The sequence below is a fragment of the Scleropages formosus genome, chromosome 7 (genome assembly GCF_900964775.1).
Source record: "Scleropages formosus chromosome 7, fSclFor1.1, whole genome shotgun sequence".
NCBI lineage: Eukaryota > Metazoa > Chordata > Actinopteri > Osteoglossiformes > Osteoglossidae > Scleropages > Scleropages formosus.
In genome coordinates, this window is record NC_041812.1 from 5,584,153 (window position 1) to 5,601,735 (window position 17,583).

The 17,583-nt window shown below is 50.0% G+C and overlaps 1 protein-coding gene across 3 annotated transcripts in view; it reads left to right on the forward strand.

The window, feature by feature from the left end:
* The window catches only part of LOC108937784 (transmembrane protein 108-like), a 46,565-nt gene that overhangs the window by 6,086 nt on the left and 22,896 nt on the right, over positions 1-17,583 (forward strand). The window contains exon 2 of one of the 3 annotated variants that reach the window (XM_018757939.2): positions 9,169-9,279. The exons of 1 other annotated variant lie outside the window; for it this stretch is intronic. The gene's annotated coding sequence lies outside the window, so the exon portion shown is untranslated. The remainder of the gene's footprint in view (positions 1-9,168; positions 9,280-17,583) is intronic. One more of the 3 variants, XM_018757940.2, reaches the window with a different exon arrangement.

A 17,583-nucleotide genomic window follows, 5' to 3' on the forward strand; every position in this document is an offset into this window, starting at 1 on the left:
TTACCACGATGAGACAGAGTGGTTTTGTCGCTTGGGATTAATTAGCACTTTTTATGTTGTGTAAATGCCTGAGTCGAATAGGATTAGAGGAAGTCCACAGAGGTGAAAGAAAGGGCTGCTAAAATCCGTTTGCACCGCGCCCTGTACCGGACCTCCTGCAAAGGTCATGTGACTCGGGGAACGTTTGCCAAAGCAACAATGGCCGACACGTTCCGTGGTTAAATAACCTTTTATATCACAGGGTGGGACGATGCAGTGAAATTCCATTTGGATGGTGCTCCGTGTGTTGGAAAGAGAAGCAGGTGGAGCACATGCCTTACTGGCTAGAATTTGGCCTTTCTGGACCATAGAGTGCCGGAGTAAAATATCCTGTTAGAATATTATGTTAATGTTCAAGGTGCCTTTCGTCCACTAGTCCAGATAAAATCCACTCAGTTTTGGTGGTGTCTTTTGATCATCATTATTAATACAGTATATATTTTTAGCTGTTAGATAACGTTACAGTGATTTACTTATTCCTACGCATGGTATTCTTACTGTATCCGTTCTGGATAAGTACCTTGCTTACGGATACTATAGCAGGAGTGGGATTCAAACCAGGGACCTTCAGATTGCAAGGACACGGCCCTAACCCCTACGCCCACCTACTGCCCATCTCATTGATTGTACTAAATGATTTATTTTAGATTTATTTTTATCAAAAGCAACTTGCATATAGGTTAGCAGCCAGTTTTTTCTCATTTTCCAGCCTCTATTTAGGTTAATCAGCCCTTCCTTGGGTACATGTCTGCTGTTATGTTCACCTTTTTTCCCAGTGGCTGAGATTATTAAGTACAGCACCTGCAGACTGACGCTGACTTTGTGTTAATGAGATTTTCATGCGAGTGCTCTTCAGATGCTAAGACGGACGAGCATCAAGGAAGATTTTTGTGAAGTGCAAACATTTTCATAGTGCTGGCGGAGAAAGCCATAGGCAACCGCTTGCGTGTTTCCGTGGGGAATGCTTTGATAAACACGCAACGCCCATCCGAAGAAGCGACGAGCGCCCAGAAAAACTCCCTCGGCTTGTGCATCAAGCGCCACTTCGAAGCATCAAATTAAATCTGAACTTCTGAGTCAGGCTCCAATCAAAGGCAACACGAGGTGCGAGCAGCAGTTTCAAGTGCAGTTTGTCAAGAGCCAAGTGATGCTGTGTGATGCGAGATCTTTTGAATGAAGTGTGGGGTACAGCGGGGATGCCAGTGGTGCTGTTTCACGTTTCTTCTTGCGGCTTCAGGGGAAGGAGGGAAAGCTCAGCTTCTGATGGGCGAAACCACCCGTTCACTGGCTCAGTGCTACGCTGTCGACTCCCTTACCTTCGCTTTGTGCAGTGTGTGCAGCGCCGGTGAAGAGTGTGAGTCCACCCGGGACACCTGGGCAACACCTGTGTGGGATGAACTTGACAGTGGAGTTGGAGCAAAGCAACACACACATCTTCTGCATCTCTAGGAACTGCTGCAGAAGAGCTGGGGACACATGGCACTTAATTTCGCCATCGTTAACTGAATACCTTGCAGAGAAAAAGGCAATTTCCAATAAGCGTACTCAAACTTTTGACGTTCACCGCACATGCAAGTTCGACAAAATGATTCCGCAAACAGCTGTACTGTTTTCGACGGGACTTCCGAGGTAATCTGTTGGTTAAGAGAGGCGCCACCTGCAATCCTGGGATAGAATAGTGGACATGACTTTCCACAAAGCAATAGAGCCAAGGTGTCAACGAGAGCGATTCTGGGGGCTGGAACCTGGGTCCCACCAGAGATGATGACACTCAGGAGGCGGGTTGGTTGCGTGTAGGCAGGATGGAACTGTCATCATGCGGTCGATCCAAATGGCTTCTGAAAGCCGTCTGCTGGAACCGGACAACCTCGGGGGTGATGGGGTGACACAATTCATATCGACATTCTTAAAATGCCTCTACAAGTCCATTTTGCACCTTTCATATCAGCAAAAACCCATCCAAACCTCCCCTCCCAGCGATTAGATGAGTTTCAATTTACTTCACATCAGCTGAACTGGTAAAATATGAGTGTGCATTGTCTCCAGAGTGCTTAGGACTCTCCCACAGTGCCAGAATATTGTTGGGTTATACATCCTTCACCCTTTTAATGATTAAATCCATTCAGATGTATCGGTTTCTATTAATAGTTACTCTTTGAAAACAAGCTGGAAATCGGCCATGTCTTCATCATATTTATATCTAACCTTTTCTTTCTTTTTTTTTTTTTTAAACGCCTGCTCGATCAATTTAAGATTTAAATTTGACATATTGTGTTGGCGCACCGCTCGTGTTGACCGAACACCAAACACGCTCCCTCAAGCCTTCGGTTTTATACAGTCGTCAGGCAGATCAATATCTTATCCATAAGTGAAGTTTTTTTTTTGGCTCAGCAAGGCCTGTCATTTTAATAACTGTTGGCGGGCAGCGGAGGTGTTTTTCCACATTCAAGGCTTCCCCCCACACCCACCCCACACCCCTCACCCCTCACCCCAGCCCATGCCTATTTAGCTGTGTATTAATGGGCCATTAACTGAAAGGGCTTTTCATTTCGTTAGCGCTTCCTGCACCTGTGTCTCTAACCAAAGATCCCAAAAGGCCACGGGAGCCTGAGGGATTCAGTCCCTCGGTGTTGGTATGAAAATTACCGGAATGCTATGTCAGCACAGCAGAGAGCACAGCGGCTAAGGACCTGCGTCTGGCCTGGGTCTCGGAAAGGTTTCTGGTTTTAGGAGGGACTTCACCGCTGCGCCCCTGAGTAAGGAGCGAAAACAAGTCGGCATCGGCGAAAAAAGAATGAAGGGCCAGCATGTAAATTTTTAACGGGTTTCATTTATTATATGACAGCATGTGTGAAGTTGCTCAATAATGTAACGCAAGGAGATAAAATCTCGTCATTTAAGGTTTGCGCTGTAGAGCATCGCTTTGACTTTTGTCAGAAGTCAAAAAAAAAAGGTGAAAAATAATTAGAATTCAGAAGAGCTTGCTGGCTTTTGTCTTTGTTCGTTTAGTTCGTTTTGCTTTGCTCAGTCTCATGGATGTTGCTGTAAGATTGTGGATTTCTGCCCATTCGAGCCCAGCGAGCGCTTTATCAAAACCTTTCTCACCTTATTTTCATTGCTTTTATACAAACATCCAATTTATAAATAGGCAAAACTGTAATTGGCGTTCAGTTCTTTTAACCTGAAAGACGTATTGATTAATGGAAATGTTTGAGTGTATCTGTCCGCGGTGGGTCTAGGGTTCGAGTCCCGCTCGGGGTGCCTTGTGATGGACTGGCGTCCTGTCCGGGGTGTGTCCCCTCCCCCTCCAGCCTTGCGCCCTGTGTTGCCGGTTTAGGCTCCGGTTCAACGTGACCCCGCTTGGGGCAAGTGGTTTCTGTGTGTGTGTGTGTGTGTGTGTGTGTGTGTGTGTGTGTGTGTGTGTGTTAATCTGTCCGCGTTCTTTCAGACTCCTCCTATTTAAGTCTTGCCTTGTGATGCCCCCGGAACATTCTTAACTGTCTGAAATGGCTGTATGTAATGCAATGGTACTGCTTGGCGTCATCTTGGCGGCCTTGAGAGTTTAGGGCCTGAACCATTTGAGGAAAATAGTTTGAAATGTCCTGCTACGTGTTGTTTGCCGTGCAAAGATCACAGCTGGAGATAAGGACTTGGCAGAAGAGATTTCCTTCGTTCCAGATGAGTCAAAGAGCAGATGCTAGAAGCTAGAAGGTCCTAAGAAGCCTTTCAGGAGGCTGGTCCTAGACATGTGTGATGCTCTAAGGAGAAGCTCATCCCCCTCGGAGTTGCGCTTCCTCAGACGGTGATGGGAGGGAAGTAGGACGGACGGCACCATCTGCCGAAGGGCTGCGAGGGTCCGGAGGGACCAGTGATTACTGCTCTCTTCTGTGTCGCCTGCTAATCAGGAGGCCACGGTTTCCTCTCCCAGCCTCCTCCATCTCATCAGCACTGGCCTCCATGTCACCTATCTGACAAACTCCATCTCTCCTTCCCTTTCATCTTTACCTCATTTCCTCTCATCTGCACAGCGGCCGTCTCCCAGAAGCACCACTCTGCTCTGTCCCGTGATCTAGTGGCAGCTCCCCGTTGCCATTCCCCAGCAGCAGGTCTGCTTCACCTCAGCATCAGCTTGAACCGAGGCAGCAGGTAGGGTAGTGCTTAGAGCTGCTGGCTTTTGACCTGAAGGACCCAGGTTTGAATCTCACCTCCTGCAGTAGTGCCTTGGAACGAAGCCCTCACCCTGAATTGTTGCAGTAAAAATTACCCAGCTGTAAGTATAAGGTCCATCTTTTATTTGACCACATTCTTTCTCCTGGCCTGAGGTTTACTGAGCGTTCTGCCCAAGTACTAGCCTTCTATAGCAGCCCACATGTCTCTTATTTTCTTAGCCCAAATCCTCCTCATTGTCACGCCCACAACACAAGCGACAAAACCTGACTCTGCGCTAGCTCTTGATTAATCGCTCACCCTATAAAGACCCTCTTCAGCTCCCGTACCGTTGCAGAATCTCGTTTGGGACAACCGCCCTTCCTCGCGTTACTTCGCACACACACTTACTCTATTCTCCGTTCACGATCTCCGGTTTTTTGACTCCTTGCTTTGCTCTCCGACCACGTCCACGGATCCTCGTTCCTGTCCCGTTCGCCGATCGACCGACCCTTCGCCTGTCCCTGGTTTTGAGAACTTGCCTCTTCCCTCAACTTCAGACGAGCAACGCTGCGCTTGGGTTCGGCCGTCCCGGCTCCCTGTGTTCCGCGTGACACAACTGAGGCCACAAAACCCATCGGACCAGAGAAGCAAATGAGACTCCTAGATGTACGTGACCTACCCTCACAGGCTTCCCCAACCCTTGTATAAATAACTTGTGGTAAATAACTAAGTAGCTGAACACTGTAAGTCGCTCTGGAGAGAAGCATCAGGCACGTGAGTAAATGTGGTGTATCAATCACTGCAAGTCACCTTGGATAAACATGTTGACTAAATAGTAAGCAGCCCCTCGTGTGTGTGATGTGTGTGTGACAGTAGAGCGGTTGCTTGACTGCTCATTCTGGTGAAGAGAAGCCCTTTTCTGTGCTGTGTTGATGTACGTGGCTTCAAATTGCTGATGGTCCCTGCGAATGAAGGTGTCGCCCGTGCTCTTACGCCCTGCCTTCGCCGAGTCAAGCAACTCCTACGTCGTTTGTGGAGCTTTAAAAGCGGTCAGATAACGCGAGAAGATAAACCACGTTGAATTGCCCGATGGAGCACGTGTTTCGCAAATGAGCTTTGTCCTACACCGTCTAATCGTTCCGTCGAATCTGCGAGTCGTGCCGTTCCCTGCGAAACCCGGGTGCCGTGACATGACGGCGCCCGATACTGCTTTTGCCGGCGGGATGCCTGCGCTCGCAGGGTCGCCATGGAGACAGCCGCTCTGCTTCGGGGATTTTGAGGAAGGTTGCCGTGGACAGGGTTCCCGTCGCACAGAGAAAACCCTGTGGCCTTCGTCGGCGGGAATTTCACCTTTAAAGTCTCCGAGCAATAAAACGCCGGGGCCCTTGCGCCGTTCTGCCGTTACAGCTGCCAGATTGGATTCTCCACAGGCCGGCAGAAGAAAAGACTAGAGCGAATCCGGCGAAGCTCAGCGTGCGCGCAGCCGCCTTTCCGTTCCTGCATTTTAAGGCCGGCGTGCATATGTGAAGTTGTGGTCCTGTCACCAGGGAATCACATGGGTTGTTGAGAGATGAGGAGTGATAGAAAGGGAGAGACAGAGGTGACTCATAACCAGCCTGTCCTTCACCCCGGTCTCCATCACTGTCCCCGTGTCCCTTCGGTAAACTGGAATCACAGCAACTCCTGCAGCACCATCAGCAGCTCGTACCTCCAACGTTCACGCCAACATTCCCGCCCGTCTCCTCGCGTTGCCCCCGACCTCGTCTTTACCATAGTTCACTCTTGTGCTGTCGATAGCTTCCGCAAACCTGGAGGAGAGAGTCCTGCAGGAGCTCAGATACCCTCCCAGTACCGATGGTTTGGTGCTTGTTTAACCACCTCGGTTGGATGTGGTTGAACAATGGAGTGAAATGCCAGTGGTTTACTGCTGCTCTGTCGTGTACAAGGGCAACGCATTTCCATAATCTTCTCGTATTTGAGTGTGTTTCCTCCCACAGCCCAAAGACATATGTTTCAATTGACTCTAAATTACCCCTTTTGTGTGGTGTGTGTGTGTTAGTAAGCGAATGAGTGTGTGTGATTTCATTGCTATGGACTGGCATTCTGTTCAGGGTTATACCCCACCTAATGACCTTCCTTCATGGGACAGTCTCCACACCCCTGTAACCCTGCTCTATAACCCTGCTCTGTCCCACTTCAAAAGGTTGCAGGTTCAAATCCTACTTCTAGCCATAGTGCCATTGACTAAAATACTTACCTATTGTTACCCAGCTGTATAAATGGGTAAATCATTCTAAGCATCTTAGTAAAGTTAAGGAGAAAAGTTTCTGCCGATTATGTTAACGGTAAGTACCTTTGCTCCAAGGTGCTCTAGTAAAAGGTGGGATTTGAACCCAACTCCTTCAGCTGCAAGGCAGCAGCTCCAGCTACTTTGATGGTGAATGATATTTCTGATTTTAGGCGCTGAGCACATGGCAGCCCAAGAACTGCGTTGGTTTTTGCTTTTGGAACAATGAAAACCTCATGGAACCCCTCCCTTCGAAGGATGCTATGCATCAAGCATGTTGGGAGAGTCGCTTGTGAAATTTCGAAAGACGAGGGCAATACATTTTAATGGGAGGACTGTGGCTTCCCAGCATGCATCTTTTCGTGCGCGGCACTGAGTCCGGAGAGAGCATCCTATGACGAACAGCAAGGACTCGGCTTCCAGGCCATTCTGGAGGTTTCCCTATCGAGTCCTCAGAAACAGACCCGAATCTGTTTTGTCTTCCTGCTCGAAAAGTGCGTAATTACTCATAACCTTTCCTCCTTTGCCGCTTGTGTTGCAAATGAGCTTATTTACTCCGAGAGATCTGTGGAGAAGATTGAAACGGTCTCCAAAGTGCATCATTATGGAGAGGAAGGCGGCAGCCTACGGCATCAGGAAACCTGCCGGAGCAAACAATCAGTCATCATTGTAATTAAATTGCAGTCAAACGAGGTCTGATTTATTGCATTACGTTGCGTTGCATTATATTACATCTTAATTATTTGCCCACTGTACCAAGAATCCTCATCTGGGGTTTCCTCTAGATCACATTTACCACGGGCCATCAGTCTATTTACTGTCCTGTGAAGTTTGGCCATCTGCGCTCCGGTGAACCGCAGGGGACAAACCGCACTGGACGCACCCCGACCCTGGAACCCGCTGAGTTCGAAGCCTGAGAAGGAGCGCTGTCTGTTGTGTGTTGTGATCTGGTTTTTCCAGCGTGGGCCACAAAGACAACCCGGAGCATGAAATGGCCCCCCATGCGTTCCGCGACAGCTCCTTCGGAACATAAATCGGCCGCTGAGCCGATCTGCTGTTCGAGACCCCGAGACAACATATGACTGAGGTAATGAGATTTACTCGCGGGATTTTTTTTTAACCTTGTGTTGTTAATAGGCTTAAGATTGACGTGGTCCTCCGGCTCCGCTGAATCGCAGCTGTAGAGCTCACCGATGTTTCCAGGTTCTCGAAGATCTGGGGGAAAGGGGTGCGACTGGGGCACGTGCGAATCGGAAACGCGGTACCGTACCGTACGGTGGTGCTTTGCTGGCGCAGCTTTCAGCCTCTTTAACAAGGGCAGTGATCACGTCTGAGGTCTTTGGGCCATCGGTGGCAGGACTGGCCTTTGTTGCGATGAGGACCTGCTGAACTGCCACATCCAGACAGTCCCAAGTGCCTTGAAATGTGTGTGTCCTGAGCTCAGGGCTCTTTTGCCAGTGCCCCCCCCAACCCCACCCATCCCAAAGACACTGGGGAGCCGTGGAGGCAGAGTGCTTTTATGCTTAGTGTCACTCCTCAGCAGCGCGCGGCCCCCGCTTTCCGGCCCCCCGAGGCACCCTCGCCGTGAAGACAAAAGCCCCCAACCCTCCCTTTATATTCCCCTGTCAGGCCAGTGCAGCTCCAGAAGCTGATTCACTGAAACTTTTTAAGGGTTTTAAGAGTTACACTCAATCGTCCAACTAAAGAGCAACTCATGGCTGTAGGTTTTCACTGCTCGGGGAAAAAGGTCGCCGAACAAGCCACGGTTTTTTTTGTGCCAGTTTCGTAGAAGCAAGGAATCTGCTCGGCGTGTTCATAGTCATGGGCGAAAGTGAAGGGAAACCTGTCAAGCTGAGGACTCATCGGGCACAGCTATTGGCCGATGGTGGAAGCTGTGATTTGATGGCGTCTATACGGCAGAGGGGGTGGGTTCGAGGGAGCGTGAGAAGATGGCCAGGCACTACGACACCTCCCTTGCGGATGAGAACTTTTGTTCAGTCTTTGTTATTCAGACCGCGGTCACCTACTAATGGACTCGTCCTACTCAGACTCTATATCGAACCCATCCTGTGTTTCAACTCGCACACCGGCACACGTTGTCTCGCACGCAATGGGCACACGCTCCTGCTTCTCGCGCTGTTATTTTAAAATTAGTGTAATTTTGTGGTGGATAGTAGGACCGTGGGGGCGCGGTGGTGCAGCGGGTTTGGTCAAGATCTGCTCTTTGGTGGGTCTGGGGTTCAAGTTCCGCTTGGGGTGCCTTGCGACGGACTGGCATCCTGTCCTCGGTGTGTCCCCTCCCCCTCCAGCCCTACGCCCTGTGTTGCCGGGTTAGGCTTCGGCTCGCTGTGACCTCACTTGGGACAAGCGACTTCAGATGAGGTGTGTGTGTGTGGGGTGTGGTGGCGCAGTGGGTTGGACTGCAGTCCTGCTCTCCGGTGGGTCTGGGGTTCAAGTCCCGCTGGGGGTGCCTTGCGACGGACTGGCGTCCCGTCCTGGGTGTGTCCCCTCCCCCTCCGGCCTTACGCCCTGTGTTACCGGGTAGGCTCCGGTTCCCCGTGACCCCGTATGGGACGAGCGGTTCTGAAAATGTGTGTGTGTGTGTGTGTGTGTGTGTGTGTGTGTGTGTGTGTGTGTGTGTAGTAGGGCCTGCAGGATGACTTTAGGGTGTCTCATCTCTGATGTCCTTCCAGCACTTTTCAGGAAGTTCTCCACAATGAACATTCCCATCTTTCCTGGCAGCCGCACATTCCTGCCTTTGTCCCGATGACGCCGCGCACATCAGCGGGGAACCGACGCCGAGCGTAAGCGTCCAAATTCCTTATCTTGCCCCCAACCCAAACCCCCCCCATGCTGCACGGCTCAGATACACGATGGGCCCAGCGGAGGAAGCGTCTATCTAGCGCCGCGCTCTTTCCTCGAGCCACACGTGCCGTCAAGCACATAAACGCTGTCTCACCGTCTCTGAGCATTTTTAAAGCCCTGCTGGGATGTCACAGCTGCGCTCTCACTTCGGCAGAGTTGTGATAGCGTTGTCTGTTGGTTTGGCTGCTTGCTTTGATCCTCATCCATCTCATGCGTCGGACAGGGTTGGGTTTATACGGTGCGGTACGTTTTCAATCCCGCTCTTTGAAGTTCCATCCGTTACAACTGCATTTTCCCATTAAAAGCAAAAGATTCTGTGCAGCATGAGCTTTCTGGTACAACTGAACATCAACAGCAGGTGTAGCAGTCAGAGTGGATTCAAACCCGCAGCCTTCAGGCGCAAATCACTGCCCTGAACTGTGTTCGCTGCTCCGATGGATATCCTGCCACAGGTTCCGTGGCATAGAAAGGGATTTCAGGAAAAAACATCTCGAGGCGGCTTTCGGAAAAAACAGCGGCGTGCAAGACTTCCCTGGGCAGCTGTAGCTTCCTGAAACGTCAACTACTCTTTGGGGAGTCCCAGAGGAGCTGGAGATCTGCGGCGCTTTCGCCGCACGTGACAAAGGATAGATACTAGAGCATTCAGAAAGCAGAAATATTCCTGGTGTTCGGCCAGCAATTTTTTGCCCCCCAAACACACCTACTTTTGCCAACCACTTGACCTGGTCAGGAGCCCATCCTGGAGTCACTTCACAGAAGGCTCCCTCTGTGTAGTGGTAGTGGCATTGAGTGCTCCTGTATTTACATTTATTTATTTAGCAGATGCTTTTCTCCAGAGCAACTTCCAATGAGCTCTATGTGGTGTTATCAGGCCACACACCTTATTCACTGTGGTGACTTACACTGCTAGATACACTACTTACACTGGGTCACTCATCCATACATCAGTGGAACACACACACACACACACACTCTCTCTGTCACTCACACACTATGGGGGAACCTGACCAGCATGTCTTTGGACTGTGGGAGGAAACCAGAGCACCTGGAGGAAACCCACGCAGACATGGGGAACCATGCAAACTCCACACAGACTGAGTGGGGATCAAACCAATGTCCTTTCGCACCACCCTGGTGCTGTGAGACAGCATCGCTACTCGCTGTGCCATCGTGCTGCCTGCTGTGCATGAATTACGGTTTACATATATGAGCAGAAAAGGGTCTTTGATGGACTTGCATCCTGTCCAGGGTGTACCCTTCATAGCACCCTGTGCTTCTGGGATAGGCTCTGGGCCACACTGCATTAGGCAAGTCGTTATCAATGAAAGATAGATAAATTGATCATATGGGGAGTGTGGTGGAGCAGCGGGTTTGGTCGGGGCCAGCTGGGTGGTGGATCTGGCGTTCAAGCCCTGCTTGGGGTGCTTTGCAGCAGCATCTGGGGTGTGTGCCCTCCCCTCCCCGTCCAGCCTTGCGCCCTGTGTTCCAGGGTTAGGTTCCGGTTTGCCGCGACCCCGCTTGGGACAAGGAGTTGTAGACGTGTGTGTGAATTAATCATTGGAGCCCCTTAAGCAAAAAAGCTAAAAATGATGAGAAACCCAGTTAAAATGCATGATAGTTGGATAGTGGGGGGTTGAACGCACCAGTTGTACCACAGTATCTCACCATGCCTGCCGTTTTGAAAGTGAGCTACTTTGATTCTGTCACCAGCCGAAGCCGTTTTATGCTTCAAGTTAAGGGCAGAACTTCCTTGTACGTGTGTCTATTTGCCAAAAAAAGTGGCGTTTCTGCAATGTTGTCCTAAAGCTGTAAGAACGCTGATGTTTGACAGTCTAACGACTTCTGCTGCTATTTCAGGGAGCAGCCGGCGAGTTCCGGCGCTGACGGGGTACGAGGCCGAGCGCTCCGTGCTTCTGCTTCCGTCACTGGACTTTCGTGTGCACGTTCCCTCCCGTTTTCCTCCGTCCTGCGCAGAAAACGTTCAATTAATGGTTGCTGTTGACACGCGTGTGACGGCCGTTGCCAGCAGGCGCGGAGCAAACAGCTGTGGTCTGGGGAGAGCGGTTCCACCGTCGCGTCTCGTTTGAGGGTTTATTTGTCAAGGCGCAGCTAGAGGAGCGCATTAGTCCTGTAGTCTGTTATCGCAGCTCTGTGGGGGGGGGGGACATCGTCTTTCTGACTTTCTAGGACCCCAGGAGCACCCGATAATGGAACACCCCCCCAACCCCCCGCCACAGACAGTGCACCGGGGGAAAAATGGACTCTGCGGCAAACTCTTCTGTAGTGAGGTTTATTACCACCATCAGGGATTAGAACACATACCTCTCAGTGGCACCTCACCAGATTCACTGCCCTCTTTGGGGGTGCACAGTAGGATGTTAGGACCTGCATTTACACTGAGCTGATGCTTTTCTCCGAAGCGACAACGTTAATGTGCTTACAGTTATTTACGATTTACAAGCTGGGTAATGTTACTGGAGCAATTTTAAGGTAAGTACCTTGTTTAAAGGTACTACAGCCAGACGTGAGGATCGAACCTGCAACCTTCAGATCCAACTCTAACCACTGTACTACCAGCTCTCCCCCCTCAATCTCTACCCAACTAATCTGAAAAAATCTGAACATCTTGAGTCCAGTGTTTGAGTCTGGAGAATGAGCAGCCAGAACCTGGTTATGGACTCATGGGTTTCCTTCTCCCAGGATACAGTGGAGCCAGCAGTGATGATATTTACATTTATCTGCTTTTTTTTTTTTTCTAAAGCAACTTACAATTATTTACACATTTATGCACCTGGATAGTTTTACTGGTGCAATTTAGGGTAAATACCTTGCTTAAGGGTACTACAGCTGAAGGTGGGATTTGAACCTGCAACCTTGGAGTCCAAAGGCACCACTTTTAACCACTAAGCACCAGCTCTTAGAACCACACGTACCCTGCGCACCATCAACAAGAATGGGATCTGAACCCACACCCGTAGAGCTCAACGGATGAACAGTCCATCACCTTAACCACTCGGCCATCTCCTCCTGATATCTGCATGGGTTCCTGGATTCTTGATGCTCTGCTAGGCTGGAGCCCTCACTCCCAGAGAAGCGTCTGCATGCGTCGTAGCCCTCACAGCAATGCATGCTGGGAGACGGCGAGATCGATGCTGTGTGACAGAGCTCCACCAGCTTCGCAGGACCTCTGCTGTGTCATCCAGGCCACCTGCTCTCCTGGGGAGAGTCAAAAAAAGATGTGGTTGTGTCATTTGCTTCATTGTCTCTGAAGCTCAGTCCACAGCGTGATGGGGAGAGACAGGAAGAGCCACTCTGAATCAGGAGGTGTTCAGGGATTAATGTGACGGTGTCCAAGCACTGTCATCATTGCCCTTTTTCTACGGGAAAAGACCCGATGTAACAGATATGGGTGGCGGGAAGTGAGAAAATGAAAAGCAGAGATTTTCTCTTCACGAGAAATTGTGGAGCTCTCTGTGTGCTGCTGGAGAAATGACATTGAGCTCTGGCTGCCGCTGTGACTGGAGACGTGTGCAGTGAGAAATAAGACTTAATAATAAAACTTGCCATCTTATCGTGACTTCAGCTGTTCCCTTTTCGGCGGAGAAGGGGAAAAATCGGTTTACGCTTAACCGGCACGGTACATACGGTACATGACTGCATCATGACACATGAGCGGTCAGAGCACACTTGGCTTAATTGTAAGGTATTTTGCTGTTTTATTGTCCAGGGTGCTTCCCCTGCCCACACACACACACACACTCACACACAGCCCTCCACCGGACTGTCGTCTGCACTCTGAGTTGTGCTGGATTTGTACACGGGTCAGTAGGACACTGAGGTGAAGCTCTGAGACAGACAGACCTAGACAGCTCCCCCCGGATTCCCCGCCCACCCACACACTCCTCTCCATCCTTGTCATCTAAACCACCTCTGCTTATGTGTGTTTAAATTGTAGGTCTTGGCAGTCTTGGCATCATCGTGTCGAGAAGGGCAGAGCACGAACCTCCTCCGTAATAAAAATGCGCAGCAAGAGTGGGGGTTTACCACAAGTGTCACCGCGAGCTGTCAGAGCCTGGTTCTAAGTTCTCCTCTATAGACCAGCTGAGCACTTCATACATTCTGCAGCAGGAAAAGGAAAGAGAGACATTCCTACGTCACATGTCAAATCGGTTTTCGTCACTGGCTCGTACGACACATGGGGGTAGGCGAAACATGTCCACATGTACACAACGCATGAACATTTTCACTTCTGCACTATGGAACATCGCACAGACACTACGCCGCATACATATCACTCACACCATACAAAGGGTTTTCTCTCTGATAATAGTGTTCACACACACAGCCCTGGTAACAACACGTCCCCTCCCCCTGACAACAATTTAACCTGTTATACAATTTACATTTATTCATCGACACATCACATCAACAACAGGAGTGATTTGCATGCAAATGTGATTTTTGAGTATAGTCAATTTGTCATATACAGTATATGACAGCGAGTAGCGATGCTGTCTCTCAGCGCCTGGGTGGTGCGAGAGGACGTGGGTTTGATGTCCACTCAGTCTATGTGGAGTTTGCATGTTCTCCCTGTGTCTGTGTGGGTTTCCTCTGAGTGCTCTGGTTTCCTCCCACAGTCCAAAGACATGCTACTCAGGTTCACCCATAGTGTGTGACTGACAGAGAGAGAGTGTGTGTGTCCCGCTGATGTATGGATGAGTGACCCAGTGTAAGTAGTGTATCTAGCAGTGTAAGTTACCCTGGTGAATGAGGTGTGTGGGCTGGTAACACTACATAGAGTTCATTGGAAGTTGCTTTGGAGAAAAGTGTCTGCTAAATAAATAAATGTAAATGTATAAACCAGTATACATAACATGAGTAGCTGCATGTGGGTTTTTTTCAATTTTTAAACAGAAAACACGGTATATCTTTGTCGAGCACATAGGAGATCGGAGGAAAAGTGATATATAAGAACCTCTTTTGTCACAGTGAGGCGATTCCCTCCTGAAGCAAGAGACAAGAAGGGACCTGAAACCAGGAGTTTGTGAATTTGAGTCTCTGCGAACTGTTCTCGTTCCCATTTTCCCAGCGCCTCGCTAAGAATGACGAGTTCGTGCATAAAGCTTAATTGAACCTAGAAATCCAGTCGACGCCCTCTTGTAAGAATCGCCAGGCAGCCGTCACAGCCGGCATACTTGCTGCAGTATTCCAGTTTTGCCACCCACAAAACTGACTGGAACGCGAGAGGAAAAGACAGACAGCTAAGCAGTTTAAAAGCAAATCCCATCAGATGTTTCACTCAGACTGCAGCCAGTCTCAAGAGCGCAGGAGATGTTGCTTGAAGGAGCCACATCCAGCCACGGTGACGTACGGTGGGCCGGAGAGCAGCAGACTGAAGTGCTCAGACCTCGTCTCTCCGCACGTTCCGCACGCCACCTGCAACGTCAGCACGGCTTTTGAAAATGACAAAGTCGCTGCCCGTTAAAAGAAGCCGGGCTCTCGTCAGGACCGGCGAGCTGTAATGAGCGCATACGAGCCCGAGAAAATGCGTCCCTCCTCTTTTGTGTCTGACACCTCTGGTCAGATGGGTCTGGCAGCTGACACCTAATCAGAACTCAAGTGCGGAGTCTGTATTGTGGCGATTGATTTCAAAGGGCATCGCTCCCAGGGGTGAGCCTCTCTTTATTAAAGAGTGAGTGTCCGTGAATCGTGACCCGTTAGCCGGCGCAGAAGTTATCTCTTCACACAGAGGAGGCGATGAGGCAGTTACCGGCGTTATAAGAGCTTGTCTTCCAACTTAAGATATGTGTTTCGTTAACATCGGCTCCTCGATTGGCGCTTTTATCCATTGAAACAGCTGGATATTTTCCTGAAACAGACTGAGACGAAGGCCTTGATCAAGGGTATGGAAGCAATGCCCTCTGTGGAACCTGAATTGGCATCTTCCAGCATCCTTCAAGTCCAAAGCCTTAACTGGTATATGCGTGGTCTAGGGGCAATTTCAGGATTTTTTTTTAAATGAGGTGGAATGGTGGGGGGGTACACAGGAAGTCTGCCGAAGTTATGTTAGCTAAGCTAACTAAGTAGTTACGTAATATTATAATGGGACTCTTGAGAGCTTTTCAAGCCGTTATACCCGCGAGGGATGTCTTTACCTGGGCAATCGAGGTTTCAGTAACTTTCCGCCATCGGTAGGCTACATCACTCACTACTGTTGCTGTTATCTACTCAAACTATTGCAGCAGAGAACGACAACTCCCCAGTCCACATATTTCAAAATATTTAATTGAGTGTGTTCGTACCATGAACAGAGACGTAGTCTGTGGTCGAGTCGTGTTTCTTCTCCTCTTTGAAAAAACGTGGTACTGTGATTTCGCATCGCAAATCTGATCGTCACGCGAAACATAGGGGCCTGGGACGGCTGGACCCAAGTGCAGCGTCGTTCGTCCCAAGCCGAGGGATGAGGCAAGTTCTCGGTGTCGGGGACAGGCGAAGGGTCGGTCGATCGACGGTCAGGGTCAGAGCGAAGATCCATGGGCGAGGTCAGGGGACTTGGCGAAGGGTCGGTCGAATGGCGAACAGGACGTGGTCGGGAAATGAAGCGAAGAGTCAGAAACCGGAGGCCGTGAACGAAGAGCCGCGAGAAAGGGCAGTTGTCCCTGACAAGATTCCACAAAGGTCTGGGAGCTGCAGAGTGTCTTTTAAAGGGTAGGTGTTGAACTGGAGTCAGGTGCTGTTGATTGAGTTGTGGGCGTGGACGTGACACTGATCCAATGGAGTTGGGTATTGTCAAATTGACAGTACTCTAGCCCAATGGTGTTGGGGGGGCAATCATATTTCTGGGGGGGCGGTGCCACCTCGTGCCACCCCTTTAGACATGCCCCTGGTGTGGTCCTTTTCTTTGTGCTTAGGTTGACTAGGACTCCTAAAGAGGCTGGTGGTCTCATGTTGCCTCGTTGACTTCTTCCGTATCCTTAGTGGTGTTTTCATCCTCTTTCTTACCATTAGGCTTCCTCCACCCTTTGACAAGAGACACGATGTGCGGCGATCTTCTCTGTGGTTGTGATGGAGACAATTTTGCCCTGGCGGTAGTTTCCGCAACTCTTGGATGGCCGTTGCTCACGGTGAGAACCAGTGCAATGCAGTTCTAGAAGAGCCTTGAGCGATCTGACCATTAAACCTGCATGAAAGAGCGTGGTTCTGCCCTTCTTTACTATTTTTTTGTTTTTATTTTTAACCGGCCTCCAAACCGTGGGAGCCTTCCTTGTTAGAGGAGCCCCTCTGTGCGACGGAGACTCACGGCCACGTTGGCTGACGACTGAACGCAGCAGCTCAGAGCAGGGGATTTGTCACGCATACGCCACGGAGGGAGGTCGTTGTTCAGTCCCCGGGGGTCTGAGTCCCAGCGCAGCAACTCTGACCTTTTCCAAAGTTCCCCACTGGCTTATTGGCATCTCTTCCCCTGAGCTTTCGCTGCAGGGAATAGACTCAATATCGCTTCAGTGGGTCTTTTCACAAGCAGGATGCTCTAGGAAAAGAGCAAGTCTTGTTTAGAGGGCAAAGTATTAGTCCTGATGGTCCCAGTGCCTTTGGGCCGTGTCTTCTATCCAAGTATCTCACTCAGTGATTAGATGCGTTTAACCTGAAATCTAACATGATCCACTGAGAAGCCAAGCACCACTTCTGGAAATAGCAGAGCAGATTTCCTGTCCCAGTGCAAAGCATTTGGTGGAAAACTTCTCGGACAAGACCGTCACCCAGAAGAGGGTCATATAAGGACACGCCACCACGTCGAATGGTTTCGACAGGATTTATGGTCCAGGTTGCGCTGTGGCTATGTTGTTATCCTTCTCCTTGTCTCAGCAGTTATTAAGGAGGCTTGTGACAAACATTGGGATGGCAGTCAGTGACGGAGCCCCTGCTGATTTTCAGTCTGGTCATGAGAGTCGCTTCCTTGGCACAGCATAAAAATCAATGAGGGGACGCTGGGGGTCACTGACAGACTGAGTGTAGGAATGTGTCCGGGTGTAGGCCAGGTTTGTTATCGATCTGTCTCTGTAGCTGAGGTTCTTGATAGGACATGGCCGATTAATGCAAACTCGTATTACGATGTCATCCTCGCGTTACTTGGGGTACAATCTAAATTTGCTCCCAGAATGTACTCTGCTGATTTCCTGAACGCTGCAAGGAGCATCTTGGACCCAGCCATGCATGGTGTCCCAATATGGGGTTACCGTGGCACA